General features: G+C 45.6%; 1 protein-coding gene across 2 annotated transcripts in view; it reads left to right on the top strand.

The window, feature by feature from the left end:
* The first annotated feature begins 6,082 nt into the window (after positions 1-6,082).
* Positions 6,083-19,739, top strand: part of LOC144768636 (gap junction beta-2 protein-like) — a 91,117-nt gene continuing 77,460 nt past the window's right edge. The window contains exon 1 of one of the 2 annotated variants that reach the window (XM_078652445.1): positions 6,083-6,457. The gene's annotated coding sequence lies outside the window, so the exon portion shown is untranslated. The remainder of the gene's footprint in view (positions 6,458-19,739) is intronic. The other variant, XM_078652444.1, reaches the window with a different exon arrangement.

Below are 19,739 nucleotides of genomic sequence, written 5' to 3' on the forward strand. Positions count from 1 at the left end.
CTGATGTATATGGTGGGTGAGTGTTTATTGTCTAAGAAGTTATACTGTGCGGGAATCATTATGTGTCTTATCACTTAATCGTGTTGATGGCACTTGTCTGCATGTACTATCCCTGCCTGGTCTCTTTGTGGGATATTCAATGTTGCCTCATGAGAGGAGAGCGTGTGATGTAGAATATTCTAGGGAGGGATGGAGGGGGGGAACGGTCTAGGTTTTACAACTCTAGGTAAGATTTTGTAATCTTTCTGAATCTTGGTGGGAGAGTTACGAAGATGGTCTGTCTCTGCTGCACAATCCACCTTAGGAGGTCCCACCAATGTGACACTCTCCAAAGCGTCTGGCATGAAGCCAGTCTTGGCCTGAGGGTCCTTCTAGGACTGCCCTTCCCCCACCTAATTCTGCCTCCTCCACAAGCTGGTTTGACTTTTGATAAAGCGCTTGTGAATGATCTGTCCAACTTCTTGCAGGAAATTGACGATAATATTAGCATCACCGCCGTCGCCAGTATCCTTTATTATGGTACAAACAAACTTAGAACTGTTTATATGGGAAAAGGGGAGGCTGATAGAGAATTGCGCTAATGAGTGAAGCCGACCTTAGATAGATACTGCCTAGGACCCTTGCAACAGGGGATACAAGGACACCTGACAACTGTAACAGATGCTTGGGGTAGATGTTATTTAACCACACTACACTTATTGATGCTTCATTACCTAGTCACAGTCCCAAAATCAGAGGCATGGATAGAAAAATTACTAAGTGCCCATGCAGTGGATAGCTAGTCGCTATACATTTCATGTTTTTATAATCTTACAAAGACATTAGATTGTGTGTATTGCGCCCATTATTATTATCAAAGAGGCTCATTTACTACCACGAGGTATTTACATTTCTACGTAAATTTAATGATATTTACACCTGTTGTTCAATCTTGACATACATGAAGTCTGCAATTAGGAGGCAGAAGTTAGTTATCCATTTAGAAATAATACAGTAGGAGGAAGACTAATTTAAGATATTGATTATAACCCCTGCGTCCGTTTGCACATAAGATACCTATGTAGAATGGTTTTTATATTATTCTTTTATTTGTGTTGTTTTGATTTTATTTCTTGTGAAAACTTCTACTTTAGACAGATTACCCCTTGATCACAAGTGTTCTAAATTACGCCTCTGATGTAATTACTGATGTAATTCTTGCATCCAAAATTTGCGCTGTATGATTTTTTTAATCTATATATTTGAGGACTGTCCCATATGAGAGAGCTGCTATAAATGTACTTTGGCATTTATCGAGTTTTTTCCATTCTACCTGCATTTTAGATAGATTACTTCATGAATCCAAGCGTTCTAAACCATGTCTTGGATGTAACCTATATATACCAATTTGCACTGAGCGATCTATCTAATAGTGTTATGCTAGTCCTACATGAGAGAATTGTTGTTAATGTATTTAATATTCATTGTTTTTATTTTTTTATGGATTTTTTGCGTAATCCGAATAAAGATCGGATTGATTGATTGATCTTTCCTTTGATTCATCAGGCAGGCCTAAAAGATAGGGATATTAATGAACAGTTTACAGGGCATTATCATGAAATAATTGACTGCCGAAACATCAGTACCCCATGAACATCAGAGTTTTAGACAGAAGGCCTGATTTACAATACAAGCCCTCTGTGTTTGGCCAGTCCCATGGGCTGCATGCTGTCACATCAGTTGGTGCCCTCCTCATTTGACGTAATCCAGTGAGCTGGCGACACTTAAATGTTCTAAAGAAACTCTAATGTACTGATAATCTTATCCACTTATGTGCTTGTTCTCATTGGCCACTCTAATAGCATCTATTTATAACTACCTTAGATATATAAATATGTGTTATTCCTTCTTGGATTCCATTCAGGCCCTGTGAGTTCCAAATACATTTCTACAGCAGGTGCTTAATCCAGTGAGATGTCTTACCAGCTGATGGGGCAGCTACCTTCAAACCAAGCTATAACACAGACAGTGATAAGCATGCATGTGCTTTTGTCTTAAAATGTGGTAACCAGTCCTGCCCAATTTGCATACATACACAGCAGAAGTTCAGCTTGTATGCAGCAAGTGGAGCTGAGGGCTGAGATAAACCATAACAGCTAAAGCGGTCTTTTGTCGACATACCTGTTATTTACAATACCAATACTTAAAGTGGATTTAGGGTCACCCTGCTTTTTAGGTCGAGCCTGTGCAGCGCATACGCTGCTGCGAGGCTTGCAGTAGTGGAGTATGGCTTTGAAGCCCGTCCACTCTCCGTCCATATTTTTAATTAGCGTGTTTCATTGTCCTTCGTAAACGCTGGCTTCCGAGTCATTATTAGGCTTGTTAGTCCCTCCTTGATACAGCCTTGTCTGCGTTTGTAACCTCCCATGGCGACTGAACCTTTTACTTCTGTTGTGACACGGTATGTCATATTTAGTCTGTAAGCACTATTTTCTTTAATGAGTTTCTCCTACTGCAGACACGACATGCTTTCCTCGCCATGCGCGCTTTCACTTTCAAGCAGTCCTGGACAATGGCGGACGCTTCTTTAAAGTCAAATAGGTCTCGCATTTACAAGAGTTTGAGCTATTGCCTTTGCAATTGACAATAGCTTAAACACTCGTAAATGCGAGACCTATTGCATTGCAAATGCTTGTTATAGATATTAGTATGGGGTGGATGGAGGGTTCCGAAGGAGGGATGTCGCTGGAGGCCAGATGACTTGCACTGCTAAAGGCCCTGTTTTCCAATTCTAACGCTGCCGTTCTTCTTCTCTTGTTGCAGGGCGGTCTGGGCACCCCTGCCCTGGAGCCAGAAGGCGAACACCAGGACACCCGCTGCCTCACCTGTTGGCTGACCCTGGAGGGCAGCCCCGAGGACGGACATAAGCTCCTGTGCGGACACTGGCTCTGCTGGCCCTGCCTCTACCTGCTGCAGGCGGCCTCGTCGGAAGAGGTCTTTGGACCCAACATCTGCTTCCGGTGCCGCGCGCCAGTTCACATCCCCACCAAGATCCTCTCCAGCCCGCCGGTGGCAAGATGGAGTCGGCCCCGACTGTCTTTGATGCCCAACCGGAGGGGCAGCCAGGAAGAAAAGCTCCCCATCTTGTGCAGTCCAGAAAAGAGGCCTGAACTGAGGAAAGTGGGGGTTCCGGTTCCCTGGAAGAAAACTGGGAGGGCCAAGTGCCCCTCGTACTCGAAGCTAGAGGAGAGTGCGTCACCCCCCTCTTCTCCACGGCGGCCATGCGAGAGGGCGCAGGGCGTCGACTGCCACAGATCTCGCCACCGGTTCAGCCTTCAATTCTTTTAATGGCTGGCTGTGATCTCATTGTGGTCATCTTCATCACCCACCGCCATCATGAACATCATTTTTATGTGACGACAGGCCACATTAGCCAGCGACGGCTTATTGCCCCGCTTCAGTGGAAGAATGTGCAGCGCCGCCCACACACCTCAAAAAAAGTGGCACGGGATAGCCCGGAAGGGAAAGCATTTTGTTCTGATATGCTTCCCCTGCGAAACACTGAACTGATCTGGCGGAACTGGGACCTCTAGGTTGGCCTCTCTGCATTAGAATCTATCTCTGTGGTGAGAAGTGAAAAAACTCGAAAAAACATCCGAAAGCTTTCCGACATCTCATTTTCACCCACACCAAAAGGCAGCCACACACGGTGGCAGCAAAGACAGACCAGCGGTCAGAGATCAGAGACTCAGCAGGTCAACTTGAGGAAGTCCAAATCTTCGAAAAATGGTGTGGAAATTCACAGGAATATTTTAACACTTTTGCACGGGAAAAAAACAAAACTAAAATACATGGGGAACAGGTGATTTGCTCAGAATCACAGGATGGTGACCCGACGCCGAGACTCAGACCTGGTGTGCCAATTCCAAAGTCGGCAGGTCTCGTCTAGTCATAACTTGGAGGGGGGGGGGCTATAAGGGAGGAAGAAGGCGAAACCACTAAGACTCATTCATCTTTTCTAATTTCTCTAGCCCCCCCCCCCCCCTGCAGATTACCAACACCTGCCATTGGTACGGCGGGTGCAGCGGCACCGGAGCCCCCTGAACACGGATTATTGCTACATTTCACAGCTCAGACAACGGGCGAGATTTTTTTTTTGGGGGGGGGGTAGAGGGGGTAGGGGCTTTCTTTCTAGGGACCATGGCACACTGGCTGTCACTGATTGCCAGCTCTAGCCTTTGTATAATTGAGGCAACCAAAGAAGAGTGTCGCCTGACAAGCGAGTTTACAACTGTAAATCCACTAGGTTCTAGTAGATTTCATTTGGGAGTGATAATATTTGCATTAAAAAATAGATATTTGTATAATGGTGTGATTCAAGTGAGCATGTGTTTTTAAAGGCATTCCAAGCCGTTCAAATAAATCCTTGTTTTTTAACCCTTTGAAAGGTCAGTATATTTGGGGTAGAGTTAAACACATTTGTCGTTTTCATTATTCCATCCTTTTAAAACATGTTTGCTGTTCATTTGCATTTTGGCAGATCAGGAGTGGCTCGGGGTTCCTTGACTAAATAATCCCCTCCTCCCGGAGATAGGGGGGTGGGGGAGCTCTCCTGTTGCTTCTGGCCACCACTTTTCTTCTTCGTGACGTGCGAACATCTCACCAAGGTGACAGCAGGATGCGGAAATCTCACGCACCTGTTGGAAGTGACGTACTAATATACATAACAAGGACCCGCCCCCTCCTCGTCTCGGGGAGTCCTTTGGGGAATGGTATGTGGATTCAGGGAGACTGACAGGTGGCCTAAAAGCCGAGGCGCAGAAATAAGGTCCGTTATTTGGGCAGCAAGGCGCTAAATAAAGGCAGCCGCTGTCACAGTCCTGGTCTGACGTGTGTCTTGAGTATCTGAAGAACTGGAGCGGCGCTATTTTACCACCAAGGACAGTGATTGGTTGCTTGTCACAGGCACTTTCAGGAGATATGCTGTTACTTAGCTGGAAATACAGAAGCGTTTTTTGACATTTCCAAAGCAAACAGCAGAACATAAACCAATTTATACAAAGTTACATAACACAGAAAAAAATCACCATCCGGTTTTTATCATATGGTGGTAAAAGCAAACACTGCCTTAACTTACCACCACAGACATGTTTTATTTACCTGGCACCACAGAAAGGCCAAGGGATAGAAACACAGCAGGAAGGGAGCTCATGTGGCGAGCCACCGGCTATGTCAAGTCGCAGTTACATTCCTATTCATGAAAGAGTTACAGATCAGGGCAGCCCTTGAAGACTGCACCACTGGAGAGCTGTGTTTGGTACCTTGCAAGACTGTCATAATAACAGGCCATGACAACACCAGGCATTATACTGGGACACCGTCAACCCAGTGATGCAATATAAACTATTACATAACATAAAACAACACGCCAGTCACCATAACACAGAATTACCTAGAAAAATCACTTCATATAGCATAACGACGACTATCATGAAAAACACGTGTAATTTATGTTAATCTAAACTAACAACACATGCAACTGTGACGTTACCTGCTAACCTATTGTACCTTGTTAACTTAAAAAGCACAACACTCATAATGCAATAAAGTAGTGAGTTAATCTAAGTTAACATATTAATAGTTTGACATGAAATCAAACGTTAGATAGTAAGATTGTGTGACATATTATGTAAACAGAATCTAGAATAAAGGCTAAATAACAAAACACTGTGTTATAACATAGTATGCTAACGTAACATAGCACTACTATTATGCGGCAATATGTTGACCTATCACAACCAACACAGAAATACACTCCGCTTAATACAACGTGCCACAGCTTAGCGCACCATACATGGCTTCAGTTCGGTATTACCAGATTCACTTTGAAGCCCACGCACAAGAGCTCTGGGACTTCAATTCCCAGAATGCAGGGTGTGTGCGTTATACCAACAGGTCTGGACTGGGGCTGGGCGCGGCCTGCCCGGTTTCCTCGAAGGCATGGCCTTCTGCGGGACGCAGGCTGGAATCTAGTGTCATATCTGGGACAGGTATGCATCGCCTCCCACCGCCTCCACGCCTCGATCTGGTGCAACAGGACTTTCCAGTCTAGAAATGACACCTCGGGCCAGAGAGCGAATGAGGGGGAGGGCAGGGCTGCGTTACACACAGCACTGACACTTTCTGCCCGCCTGTACGAAGGTAGGGCGGCTTCCTCTTCACCTCAGCACTGACCAGGCGGGCTCGAGCCCCTCTACCGGCGTGTCGCACGAGGATTCTCGGGAGTAGTGCCTGCCTCTACCCTCCAGCCTCCCTTATCGGTCCAACAGCCCAAGCCTTGCGTGCCTACGTTCCATCAAGGCCCTACATTTCGGCTCCGCCCACCCTCGCTCCCAAGCCTCCCAGACCAGCGGCTCAGCACACAGGGACAGTCTTGGGCCCGTTTCTGGATTCTCGCCTGCAGAGGCACCGGATGTAGGTGAGTAGATCTGTGGTACGATGGATGTTTGAGGGGGAGGGGGGCAGGATCAGTGGGCCTGAATCACAAAAAGTTTGGCGTGACTTACTTTTGTGGGACTCCTTGCTCACGGGTGGAATTCGGAACTTCTTCCAATAAGCAGCACTAACTCCTGGACAGTCACAAACACCTGTTTGGTAAACGTGCAGACATTTTCTAGGGGAAATGTTCAGTAAATACCTAGGAAAAATGATCGCTACATATTTTTTTGCTGTGGGAAGCCCCAAAATCTCCATCTAATGCCCCACTTGGCAGGGAAACTGCTGATACCAATTATCGGACTTGATGAATACCGACCCCTTTGGTTTTTCATTCTATTAGGACCTAGCATTGATGCATCCGGCAACCTGGGGTCAAAAAAGTCTGGTGTGGTTTGTACTTAAGGGATCGGAAGGGATAAAGAAAAGCCAATATGAACACCAAAACAATATATATGTTATTAAGTGTGTGTATAGCACTTTCTCACCTTGGTGTGCCCCTGCCGTGCCTTCATGTAGTTAAGGGATTTTAAGACGTCTATTGTGTATGGCTGTTTGTTGTATATGACCAGTACACATCTGTACTAGTTACATGTTTAACTTACTAGTAGCTTGTGTTGGTTACTGCGTAAGTAAAATTAGCCTTATCAGGATAAAGATCAAAATCATGAAGGACTTTCCATCACAGATCTTTATTTCGGCAGTTTGCCATAAAAGTGCATATAAAACTCCCCAACCGTGCAAAAAAAAAAAGATTTGAACAATAATAATTATATGGAAAATAAAAAACATAAAATGCAGCCATAGACAACTCTATTTCGTTAAAACGGTAATAAAATCTGCGCAAAATCTCATGTTAGGCCGGAAACGGTCTTAAAATATGTCCTCGCTCAATGAAGTGTTGGGATCGGTAGTAGTAATGAGGCATATAGTATAAAATGATCACTACATAAATGCCTTATTTTACTAGAGGGGCACTGAGCTTGTGTTTAACGCCCCAAAACGAAATCAGAAACCGAGAAACTGCAAAGAATTTGCATTGTCCTGTATCAGATTTCAGAATCTTAATTGCTTCTTTGTCTTCCCTAGCTCCCAAGTTTCAGCACAGGGGGTCACTGTCATTTCTTCTTGATGCTCCTATAGGTTGGTCAGAAGCATAAGGCGTGCCCGTCCTTTTCTATCGTCTCTCTTCAGGAAGGGCACTGCCAATCTACTGCCCTGGGATCGCCTGTCCACTTAACAGTGAAGGGAGAGTGGCAGAGTCCCATACCGAAACTGCAGGAAAAAAACGGATTACACTGCCCCTGCGTGATTTACATTTTATTTTGAAGAAATGGGCGGTGGAACGCGCACTACTATTATCGACTGAGTTCTTTAGATTGTAACGTGCCTCAGGAGTATCGCTCTCTGGTCAATGAGTGTGGAGAAATCATGAAAAAATAGCGTCCCCTGAGTGCACTCTTCGATATGAAGCACTAATATCGAACCACAAGTCACATCTTTACAAGCTTCATCGATATGATTTGAGACTACATTATTTTGCATTATTTGCTAACAGACTTCATATATCGAGTGAAGCGGGTGTCGCGCAGTGCTCAGGGACGTCCCCTAACCTGGAGACGCTATTTTTTTTCCATTTTATTTTGCCAATAGTTGGACTTCATGGAAAGTTTAGAGGTGACACATGCCTCCCTGGGGTGACCAATAGTCTCTCATTCCCAATCATTATCAACGCCATTTTAACATGCCTAATCCAAGGTATGTAACCTGACCCTAGACTTCGTTCTGTGGGAAGGTCACACTGATGCCCAGTATGTCAGGAGAGCCCATATTAATCTCCTTGACCGTGCAGGGTAGGGTGCTGCTAGCCCAGATCGTGACCCGAGAGGGTCCTACTCCTACTCTTCCTATTTGTTACAGCTTCCTGACTAAAGTTGACAAAACCTGAGCAAAATGGAGGCTTTGCGCCTGTCAATAAATTGGCACCATTGTGGGCAGATTAGTTTGGAAAATAGCCCTGCTATGTTCCATGATACTAATTTAGTAGGGGAGCTATATGGCTGGTTACAGGATCCCCATCATTACCTGAACACAGATAGACCCCTACTCTCTATTGCTTCAGATAGCATGGGAAGGGTGTTACTATCCCTAGCAGTTCTGGACAGCTTGCTATTAGCAAGACCAGATCTAGGCTAGCTTTTTATTGAATAATTCATGGTGGGATTGTTGCCCCACACTTAGGGGTCCAGGGCCATATTTAGGCATAACTGGGGGAAGATTAATGCCAGGGCCCCCTGATTCAACTGGCCCTTGACTAATAACAACTTCGTACCTAGACTGGCACCAATTATTAGGATCGTGCCTTGTTCTATGGGCACAGTGGACAGTGGCAGTCTGCTGCCCCCTCCCAGGGCCCCCGAGATTAGCCCCCCTGTTGCCACTCCTCATTGCACTAGCACTTGGGGGAACACACTGGATGGCATTAGCGAGTCAGTCCACGTCTGCTAAACTATTAAAGTGGCTAGAAGTGCAGACTATAAAAACATCGAGGTTACGCATGGAGGTGGGGTTATTACAATCGGGCACTGATGGCTTACAGGCCCCTTGTTTCTTCCTAATTGGAGCCGGCGGAGATGTAAATGTAAATGTGTTGTATTTGTAAAGCGCACGGCTGCCCACGCGGCGGGGCGTCCCGGCGCTACACTCATACCGCTGTGGAACCCTTCCTGGCTTTTCCATGTGAAATGTCCACTCCTGGGCACCCCCAAGGTGAAGCCAGGCATCCAAGCGCTGCTGGGGCCGTTGTGGAGATTAAGCAAGCTATTGCCCAGAGTCACAGAGTGGGACCCATGATTAGACTAGGCACCGAGGCGAGAATTATCAGGTCCGGGGAGAATGAGTCCAAGAGCCGCCGAGGTGGGAATTGACCCTGGTCCCGGGTCAGACCTCTGCATCAGGGTCTGCCGCTCTAACCATTGAGCCACGCTTTTCCAGATGTTGACTTGGTTTATAAAAGTAACCTAGTGGCAAACAAGCCTTTACAATGAAATTCGATTTAAAGGCATGCGTGGTAAAGGAATGTGTGACTAAGACAAATTCATTGTTCCGCCACGTTGTTGAGGCACGCATGTTTTTGTCATACAACCAGTCCCCAGATCAGCGTGACTTTCCTGTTCTTGGTTGCGCTGGGTGATCAGTTGTCTAATGCCAGGCAGGGGCAATTTTTTTCCAGCCAGGCATCAGTAGCTTGTTGCACAGATATGGTATGTTATGCACACTTGTATAGCGCATTCCAACCATTCAAATAGACCCGAAACACTTTTGGGATCTGAGCACCCTTTTATGGTTCTCGGATTCTTTTTGATTGGAGTAAAGTCGCCTGTTGAGAGAGCATTTGGTAACGTTTAATATTAAATACAGGTGAGTCATATTGAATTGTGGTTGGTAAGGCTGGGGAAGATATAACCAACTTAACTCTGATATGTCATATTGGCTATTATCACTTACGTCAGTTCATTTCACACAATAATTCCCACTATACAGCATCTTTTCAGTTTCACCTATAATTTGCTTTTGGCAAACAGAATAGGCAGAATAAGGCACCGAAGCAATATATTTGGCAATGCAGGTCAACTATTCTCAAGTTTCAGGAAGATACAGAGAACTGATAGCAGTGCAAGCTTGCATTACCCAGGATAGGTACATCACAGGTAGCACTACTTCAAGCTTATCAGCAATAAACAGAACACTAGCAGCAAAGGCACAGCAGTGCAATTGTGGGCAGTACGTCTCATCTGGTGAGCCAAACAGGTCATCCACAGGTACTTTCTATAAACCTGCAGGACAAGTAATTGGAGAACCCGCTCTATGAATAGCCAGTGACATAACAACTCCCTAAAATATCTTTTCAATTACACCAGTAATTTGCTTTACTTTTCAGGTGTGGTACCATTTTGGGGCGAGTCATACTGAAATTAAGTAAGAGAGCAGTAAGGCCATCTCTTTTATTTGGCAATGGATAGATAGAGACATGGGATCACCCGAGTATTTTAGTTTCTTTGATGGTTTTACCAGATTTTGTGACAAGACTAGAACAAAAGAACACCAGTTTGGTAAAAGGTTCCTCGAGAGGTCTACAAATGTTCACCTCTCTCTCTCCTCTCTCACACCCCCCAGGACCAACGAAAGCAACAAGTACTGTTGCTTTCGTTGGTCCTGGGGGGTGTGAGATACAGTACGTAACTCCTCTGGTAGGTTTTGAATCCCTTGCTCACCAATCTCTTAGTAGGCCTGGGTGACAGAAAGGGCAGAGAGTTGGGATTTCGAATATCCTTATAATGTACAGCAGAAGGTACCTTATCCCATATATAATGCATGTAACACTGGAATCACCTAAACTGCTTACAATCATTTTCCCGTCTTCAGTGATTTCTGATGAAATCATTAGTTGCCTGTAATAATTGGTCTGGCAACTTGTGATGTCACCAGGACCCGTCACCACACCATCTAGGTGTCTGGGCGCCTGCCTTTACTGAGAAATGTTGACGAGGGAGCAGGGCCCAACGGTTGGCTAGGTTGGTACATCAATTTTCTAGGAATAAGACTCAGCACTGCAGAATTTCCTGCAAACTCTGGAGAGAAGACCCTCCTCTATAACGTGGTCTGCTAGACATGTCACATCCTGCTCCCTTTGTGCTCTTGTCTGCAGTGGAACAAACACAACTCCTCTCTAGGTTTGCTTCTAAGACATGAAGGACACCTGGATAGACAGTATGAGAGACCGTCCATTCTAAGATGGAGAAAGATCCAGAGGTTCATTTGTGCCGGTGTTGGCCAATATGCTGGTACATATCACCTGAAGTGACCACACGTGTATTGTGTGATTGTTGTCAGTATGTGGCAGTGCTGGCTGGGACTTCGGTAGTACCAACCACAGTGGACCACACACATTTTTACACATTTTGCACTGGGAAGAACCCATTTCACAAATGAGGGCTTCTCAGTCAAAATAGTATCTGTTGCAATCCCAACTCCGACCTGTCTCCCCTTCTTGCAATTTTTATCACCTGCAGTAACAGTGGATAAAAGAAATTGGTCCTTACTATGAGTTGCTAGTAATAATCCAACCTATGCGTAAACTCATGCTTGTGCATGGGTCGGAATTACGAGTTTGATGGTTTTTAACGCATCTGATACTTTTTGGATACATTAAATAACTCAAAATACAATTTCGGCAGGTTAAACCTGTCGATATTTACCAGGGGAAAACACAAATAACATAAAATGCCCATTATAAAGCACACAATCACCCAAATATATTTTGGCACTGTATAACAGATGTTTATTATTATCCAACTCAATGGTACTAATTTTATCGACCTCAGGAGGGTGAAAGGCTGAGTGGACCCTCCGGGATTAGAACCTGTGACCATGAGGGCGAACACTGGCCCCATACAGTGGACCCATTAGTCCACTTCACCAGACCATTTCATATAAAAATCTGTTTGATGCAGATTTTGGTGCATTAATCACCAAAATCTGCAGCAAACCATTCTTTCCACAGGAAGACTTTAAGCTGGATTTCCAAGCTCTTGTACTGCCATGGCTAGACTACAGTAGCTCCACAATCTGTGGTCTTCTCAAACATACCTTGGCCCCACTAAGGGCATCCATTAATGCAGCAGATTGTTTACTGGTACGAAAAGAAACAATAACATATACTCAGCCCTACAATCCCTAAACTGGCTGCCATACGTATCAAGAATACAGCTAAAGATTGCCTGCATGACCCACAAAGCCCGACATTTCAACATTCCCATTTTCTGGCTCAAAAACTAGAATTATCAGGTGGTTTGCAGACCGTCACAAAGGCAAATTCATTGCTCCTGAAACCACAGATTTTCCACCAAAAGAGAACGAGTCACAGAGCTTTCTCAGGCATTTCCCCAAAGATTTGGTACTCTCTTCCACCGGAAGTCCGTAGAATCTCATCCACTGCTTCTTTCAAAAAGGAAGCGAAAAAAATCATAATGAACAAGTTTCTGGCCTAAAAGGCCTTGGGTTCTACTGCTTACTTACTGCCCCATTTTCTGATGCCCTGATTGACTACTACATGGTTGTACACCTGGGAATCCCAGCATTAGCATGCCAAGCACGTAAATGTAACGAATGTTCTTTTCCCACCACTGTATCCGTCCTACCCTAAATGTAAAGTGCTCTGATACCCGCTTGGGTCATATTCGCGCAATACAACATTTATACATAGAAATGTTATTCCCCAATAACTTGTAATAGGTGTTATTTATCACACTCAATAAATAACGTACCCAGTGCTATAATTATTTATCAAGTGTGATAAATAACACATAAATGTGTAATCAGGGCCTAAGTAGAAAAAGAAGTGCTTTACAATTCGATAATGAAAGGTCCCTAAATTGGGGAAGATGAAATCAGCAAGACATACATTTACATTGATGGGATAGCTAACTGGTTTGAAGCATCTGATGCAGTGATTTCTTTCTAACCTAATATTCATATGTTTGGATCATGAATTTGAATATAGCGCATTGAGACACCTTCCAGCATCTTCTCTCTTGAGAAATCAGCAAGGAGAGGCCGATGCCCACTATCATGCATCATAAGAAATAAAACAGTCATGTAATACCCAAAATGGACAGATAAAAAATATTTTAATTCAGCATAGAATTCTGTAATTTTATGAGGGTGCTTGGCCAAGTAACTCTAAATAGTCACATGAAGTCAAACTGAATTCCAATCTCCTTATACCAGGAATTCTTAGTCTGAGGTTTACAGCCCATTGTGAGTCTGTGGCGCCTGTTGGGAACTGCAACTGTTTAGTAGAAAATAATATAATCTTAGCAGATCAATAAAGTATATATATATATATATATATATATATATATATATATATACATATATATATACATATATATATATATATATATAGGCAAATAAGATTTTTAATAAGGCAAACTCAGCAGCAAAGCGAACTGACGCATTTCGGGCGGAGGCCCTTGATCACAGTCAAATGTTTACGCATCATGCCTGAATTTTTAAAGTGCTAGTGCACACCATGTGATTACATTAAACATGGAGAAAATACTACTACGTTTCAATGGCACATCAGAGAATAGAGGTGGGTGATAGCCACATTCAATGTTCGTGTCACCCGAAAGCGAATTAATAACTGAATAAATTCATATAAGATAGCAAGAATGTTTCTGCATAAATGCTTAAATATGGTTAACACAGTATTATACTATCAATAGACATCTGATGAAAATAATCAAAGTTTGTAAACATTGTATTCAGTGCATATAGACAATTTGGTTGAAAAGTATAATATAAATACTTAAAAACACTTTATATACAGAATGAATTATTATTCTAAAAGCTTGTCCTATATTAATGTGCAATTCTACGCAATGTAAACATGACATTATATACAAAAGACGCTAATGAATACTGTACTCTAAAAACCATATATACTATTTACAATCTTGCGGGGACATCTGAAATGGATGGCAACCCCTATATTTTGCTGGTGATAACGCTGCGGGGACATCTAATAGTGATGGCAACCCCTCTGATCTCAGATATGGAGCCTACGTCTGGTAACGATCTCCATGCAACTATATGTGCCCCTAACACCTATACTAACGAGTGAAAACTGATTATGTAGACTGGTAAATCAATTCCTGTCTACATTCTCTTCAGGTCAAAATAAAAAACAAGCATTTACAATGCAATGGTTTTGCCTTTGTTAAAGTTAGAGCTATTGGCATTGCTCTTGACATTATATTTATTTATGTTTTTTTAACATAAATAAATGGCATTGCCATTTACAATGCCACTAGCTTTATCTCTCGCAAATGACACACACAAACACACACAGAGCCCCCCCACACACACACCCATACAGAGCCCCCCCACACACACCCACACAGCCCCCCACACACACAGCCACACAAAGCTTCCCACACACACAGCCACACAAAGCTTCCCACACACACAGCTACACAGAGCCCTCCACACACACCCACACAGCACAAGCAGGCAACAGGGGCACACGGAGGCACAAGCAGTGGGTGCATCGGTGGAGCTGAGTGGTGGGTGCATCGGTGGAGCTGTGTCGGTGGAGCTGTGTGGTGGGTGCATCGGTGGAGCTGTGTGGTGGGTGCATCGGTGGAGCTGTGTGGTGGGTGCATCGGTGGAACTGTGTCGGTGGAGCTGTGTGGTGGGTGCATCGGTGGAGCTGGGTGGTGGGTGCATCGGTGGAGCTGTGTCGGTGGAGCTGTGTGGTGGCTGCATCGGTGGAGCTGTGTGGTGGGTGCATCGGTGGAGCTGGGTGGTGGGAGCATCGGTGGAGCTGTGTCGGTGGAGCTGTGTGGTGGCTGCATCGGTGGAGCTGTGTGGTGGTTGCATCGGTGAAGCTGTGTGGTGGTTGCATCGGTGGAGCTGTGTCGGTGGAGCTGTGTGGTGGCTGCATCGGTGGAGCTGGGTGGTGGGTGCATCGGTGGAGCTGTGTGGTGGGTGCATCGGTGGAGCTCTGTGGTGGGTGCATCTGTAGGGCTGTGTGGTGGGTGCCTCGGTGGAGCTGTGTGGTGGGTGCCTCAGTGGAGCTGTGTGGTGGGTGCATCGGTGGTGCTGTGTCGGTGGAGCTGTGTGGTGGGTGCATCAGTGGAGCTGTGTGGTGGGTGCATCTGTGGAGCTGTGTGGTGGGGGCATTGTAGAGCTGTGTGGTGGGGGCATGGTAGAGCTGTGTGGTGGGTGCCTCGGTGGAGCTGTGTGGTGGGTGCCTCGGTGGAGCTGTGTGGTGGGTGCCTCGGTGGAGCTGTGTCGGTGGAGCTGTGTGGTGGGTGCATCGGTGGAGCTGGGTGGTGGGTGCATCGGTGGAGCTGTGTCGGTGGAGCTGTGTGGTGGCTGCATCGGTGGAGCTGTGTGGTGGCTGCATCGGTGGAGCTGTGTGGTGGGTGCATCGGTGGAGCTGTGCGGTGGGTGCATCGGTGGAGCTGTGCGGTGGGTGCATCGGTGGAGCTGTGTGATGGCTGTGGAGTGAAAACTGGAATGTTGCTTCTCTTGTGAACTGGCTTTAATTTCCATCTTTGTTCTACGTGTTACAACTTGAGGCATATTTAAATCAGTTGTGCTAATGTCCGATCCCGGAAACTGCATTGTGCACACTTCTAATTTCAGGGCCTCAAGTAGCAGTCACTGTGTTTTATTTGGGAACAACTCGTCTCTGGTGGTTGTTCTCTAGGAAGATAATGCAGAGGTGCGAATGGAGATGTCTGGAGTGAATGGGACGAAGGGCTGTTTTTTTTTTCTTCTTCAATTTGCATCACGGGACCTGTGTATTAATGTCAACCTTTTTGTTGCCTCGCGAATGAGGTTGATTTCATCACATACATTCAATGAGGACTAAACCTCTTTAGGAAGGTGTTGCAGGTTTGCAAAAATGGTGTTTGACACAGGACTCTATTTTCACCCCAATATATCAGCAGTTATGCTAATTTTTAGTTAATCAACCCCAATGTTAAACAAAATAAGCACCAATTTGCCAGAAGACTCAGCCTGACACTTGACTTCTGTCTTTGAGGTACAGCAAATGTGGGAAGATGGATACAGAATCTAAAAGAACCTTTATTTATTGATTGCACTTATGCGATCCACCAAAATTCGGCTCACAACCGACCAATGGGTCGCCACCCACAGATTGCCAAACACTGGTCTAATCCTCAATCCTGCTGCAATGCCAATAAAATTATACAAGACATACTTTGCTCCAAGTCTGCCCGTATCTTAGAGATGACTCTAATGCTATCATGTTGTGCCACGTTATGTAGCGCACTCAACGAGGCCAGGCTTTATAGCCAGCAGTGGTCTGTCTTCTGAGACTTGTAGGTTTATTATTTTTTTTTTTAGGTCTCGCTTATCAACACCTTCAGCTGACTGGTGTAAAAAACCTGCTGTGAATTATATAACAGTCGGCTTAGCCACTCACTCATGATCGGATGGCTTTATCGTCCATCTCCCTTTCGTGCTTCTGATTCCCAAGGCTTTCCTCACTAGTCATATGTTTGTCCTGCAAATAAGCATTTCAGAGTCACAGGGTTTAGATTGGATGGAAGGTATCCTTCCACTGCCGACATCAGACTGAAGTGCATATCAGGAACTATTGTGCTTCCCTACTGCCCCTAGTTCCCCAGCCCTTCGCTTTAATAAACCTTTTCAGTCCTCCCAATCCCTTTATTTATTAGAACCCCCTTTACCTGTGGCCAATTGCACCAGCACCCTCGAGCTTTGAGTGCTACCTCCTGCACCATCAGTAGCAGACATATTAAAATGGCACAGATGGTCGCTTTGGATCAGCCAATCTGTGGTGGACATTTTTGAGTTTCTTAAAGCATAAGAAAATTAATTCAAAGATAACCATCAAGGATGCGCTCGCCATCGCGGATCCATCTGGGAGAGAGAAAAAACCATTGGCAAAGTCCAACAGATTTCACAAGCAAGACCTACGGGCTTTGTCAATGCCTGTTGACAGAAATATAGGCTTTGAAGTCAAGACATGTTAAATGATGTTGGTTTATAAACCAGTTCTGAGTGTAACATACTTGACTTGGGACCACTTAGCAGAGTTGTAACTAACTGCTCCCCTACCCAACATATGTCAGAGGCAAGTTATACATCGGTAGTCTTAAATGTAATAAATACAAAGTTTGATAATGGCAATATCATACTGGAAAATGTGGACTAAATAACAATACGGATTACTAAATTAAAACACCAAAGCTTTTATTGGCAGTTTATTTCCTTGAAGTTTGTCCACATCTGATTTACTTCCTTACAAGCACTTTAAATGAACTCACCTACAAACGGTCTGGAGAAGGTCTTTAACAATAGTGCTCTCAAGGATGCAGCGTTTCTATAGGTTCAAAGGGACACAGTTACTGACAACTGAGTGAAGTAAAGACGACGGCAAGCGTTTCAACATTGACTTCATTCTGGTTGCCAATGACAAGGAAAATTTTCAAGGCCTGCCTCTGCATAATGTGATCAGGTCCTGACAACGTTTTCCATACAACTCACCATTCATAGAACGGACACACAGAGACATAAGACCAGAGGATGAGTGTAACCCGCAAAACACTTGTAAAGTGTTGTCGTGGAAATGAATGAAAGTAATTGGGCGACCAAAAGAAAATAAAATACAAAGTATGTCATTGATAATGTTCTTTTGATGCGGGTTCTACCGGAATAGAAATTCTTAAGGATTTGTTGAGAGCAAGAGCACGAGGAATCTTCACAGACGGAATGTCCATTCTAAACATGCAAAGGGTGCTTCCATTAACTCCAGCACATGCTTTGCAAAACTTTAAAGCAGAAGCTCCAACTCGCAAGCATAGAGTTTCACTTTTACCTCTGCCCCTCCTTGCTCAATGACAATCAACGCTCTCTAAAGTCAGCCTGCTTAAACCGAAGTACGGCCGCCGGGGTCAGGTCTGCGGGAGGACATGACGAGCGACGAGTGAAGGTAGGAGACAGGGGGAGAGAGGTTGGGGCAGGAAGGCAGGGGAAGAGAGGAGGGAAAAAAAAAAAAAAAAAAATCGACTCACCTGCACCTTGCGACGGCGGCACTTCTCCGGTCTCCCTCTTCGGCATGGGAGACCGGCAACGTCGACAATCTCTCTGGCACTTCTCCGGTCTCCCTCTTCGGCATGGGAGACCGGCAACGTCCTCCGCATCTCCCGGGGTTCCCTCCAGGCCACGGGAGCCCCGCGGGCGCCGCCATACTTCTTGCCGTCTTCCTTCTTCCCCCGGGCTGCGGGGGGCGGGCACTTCCGGCCGGCCGCGCTAGGATTGGCCGGCCGGCCAGTCACGGGGCGGGAAACGGGGGAGGAGAGACGCAGAAGTGCCGGCAATGCCGGACCAGACTCGGGGGCGTTCCCGGCGTCGCGTGACGTCGGCAAAAGCCAAAGAATGTCAGGAACGCCCCCGTGTCTGGTCCGGCATTGACGGACAGGCCCCTCATCCAATGGCTAGGCTCCATTTACGGAGCCAGCCAATGAATGACGAGGGCCGACCCAAAGCACACTACAGTTCTCATCAGGTTTTCGCCTGCGCGAAAAAGATGCGCAGAGCGCATCTTTTTGGCGAGGCAAAACCTAATAAGGGTGAGTGACGGAAAATGTAAACAAGCATTGGCATAGCCAATAGGTCTCGCTTTTGGGACCTTATAAGTATTTAGTTATGCAGCACAATATCCTTGGTGCAACAACATCAACTGTTGCATGGGTAAACACTTATAAGGTCCCAAAAACAAGACCTATTGGCTACGCCAATGCTTGTTTACATAGTAACTGTTGAGTATCAGCTACGTCCTAGTCCCAAATACACAGCTAGCATGTCAACCGACGAGAGTGAGAGCGAGATTAAAGAGAGAGATTTAGAGAGCGAGAGATATATAGAGAGAGCTTTAAAGAGTGAGATTTAGAGAGAGAGCTTACGTGCTGGGGCGGAGCTATATTTGGTGCAGTGGCACAGAGAGAGAGATTTAGAGAGAGAGCGGTTTAGAGAAATTTAGAGAGAGAGAGAGACATCCAAAACCAGTGCTTCGGCTGAGCGTAGACATCGGAAGGGTTAATTCCATTTCTCGGCGCAAATGAGGTGCAGCCACCCCTGCTCTAGCTTGCGGCATCAGCTGCTTAGGGATGTATAGCACGAGCCCTCGTCAGCATCACGGACCCCTCCTTCACACGTGGGACCACAGACATAGAGGAGGGCACGCGCTGCCTGGCTCCCCTGGGGTTTGAGGCAAGGGATGCATTGAGGATCACGTGCACTGAGCGTACTTGTGACTCAGCCCCGTGCCCAGCGACGGTGAGGATGCGGGGCTGTGGATGGATGAGATGAAGAACAAGCACTGGCAAATTGAAGGGGCCTAGCTGACATATACTGATAGGCACATGTGCAGGGTGGCAACTCTACAGGCACAAAAAAACAGATCATACATGCAGGCACCCACAACCAGCATGCATACGGGGAAGCGCACATACACCACGACAACCAGACACACACACAACACTGCGAGGCCAGATTACGATAAACGCACCATTAATTAAAAACAACACATGCGGCCAGAGCACGGGCAGCGCACTCGTAAATGACAAGTGGGCAGAGGGATGACACCTTTCATACATGAGCATTCAAGGACACGCACCAACAAGTGACATAAACACAGG

The sequence above is a fragment of the Lissotriton helveticus genome, chromosome 7, assembly GCF_964261635.1.
Source record: "Lissotriton helveticus chromosome 7, aLisHel1.1, whole genome shotgun sequence".
Lineage (NCBI taxonomy): Eukaryota > Metazoa > Chordata > Amphibia > Caudata > Salamandridae > Lissotriton > Lissotriton helveticus.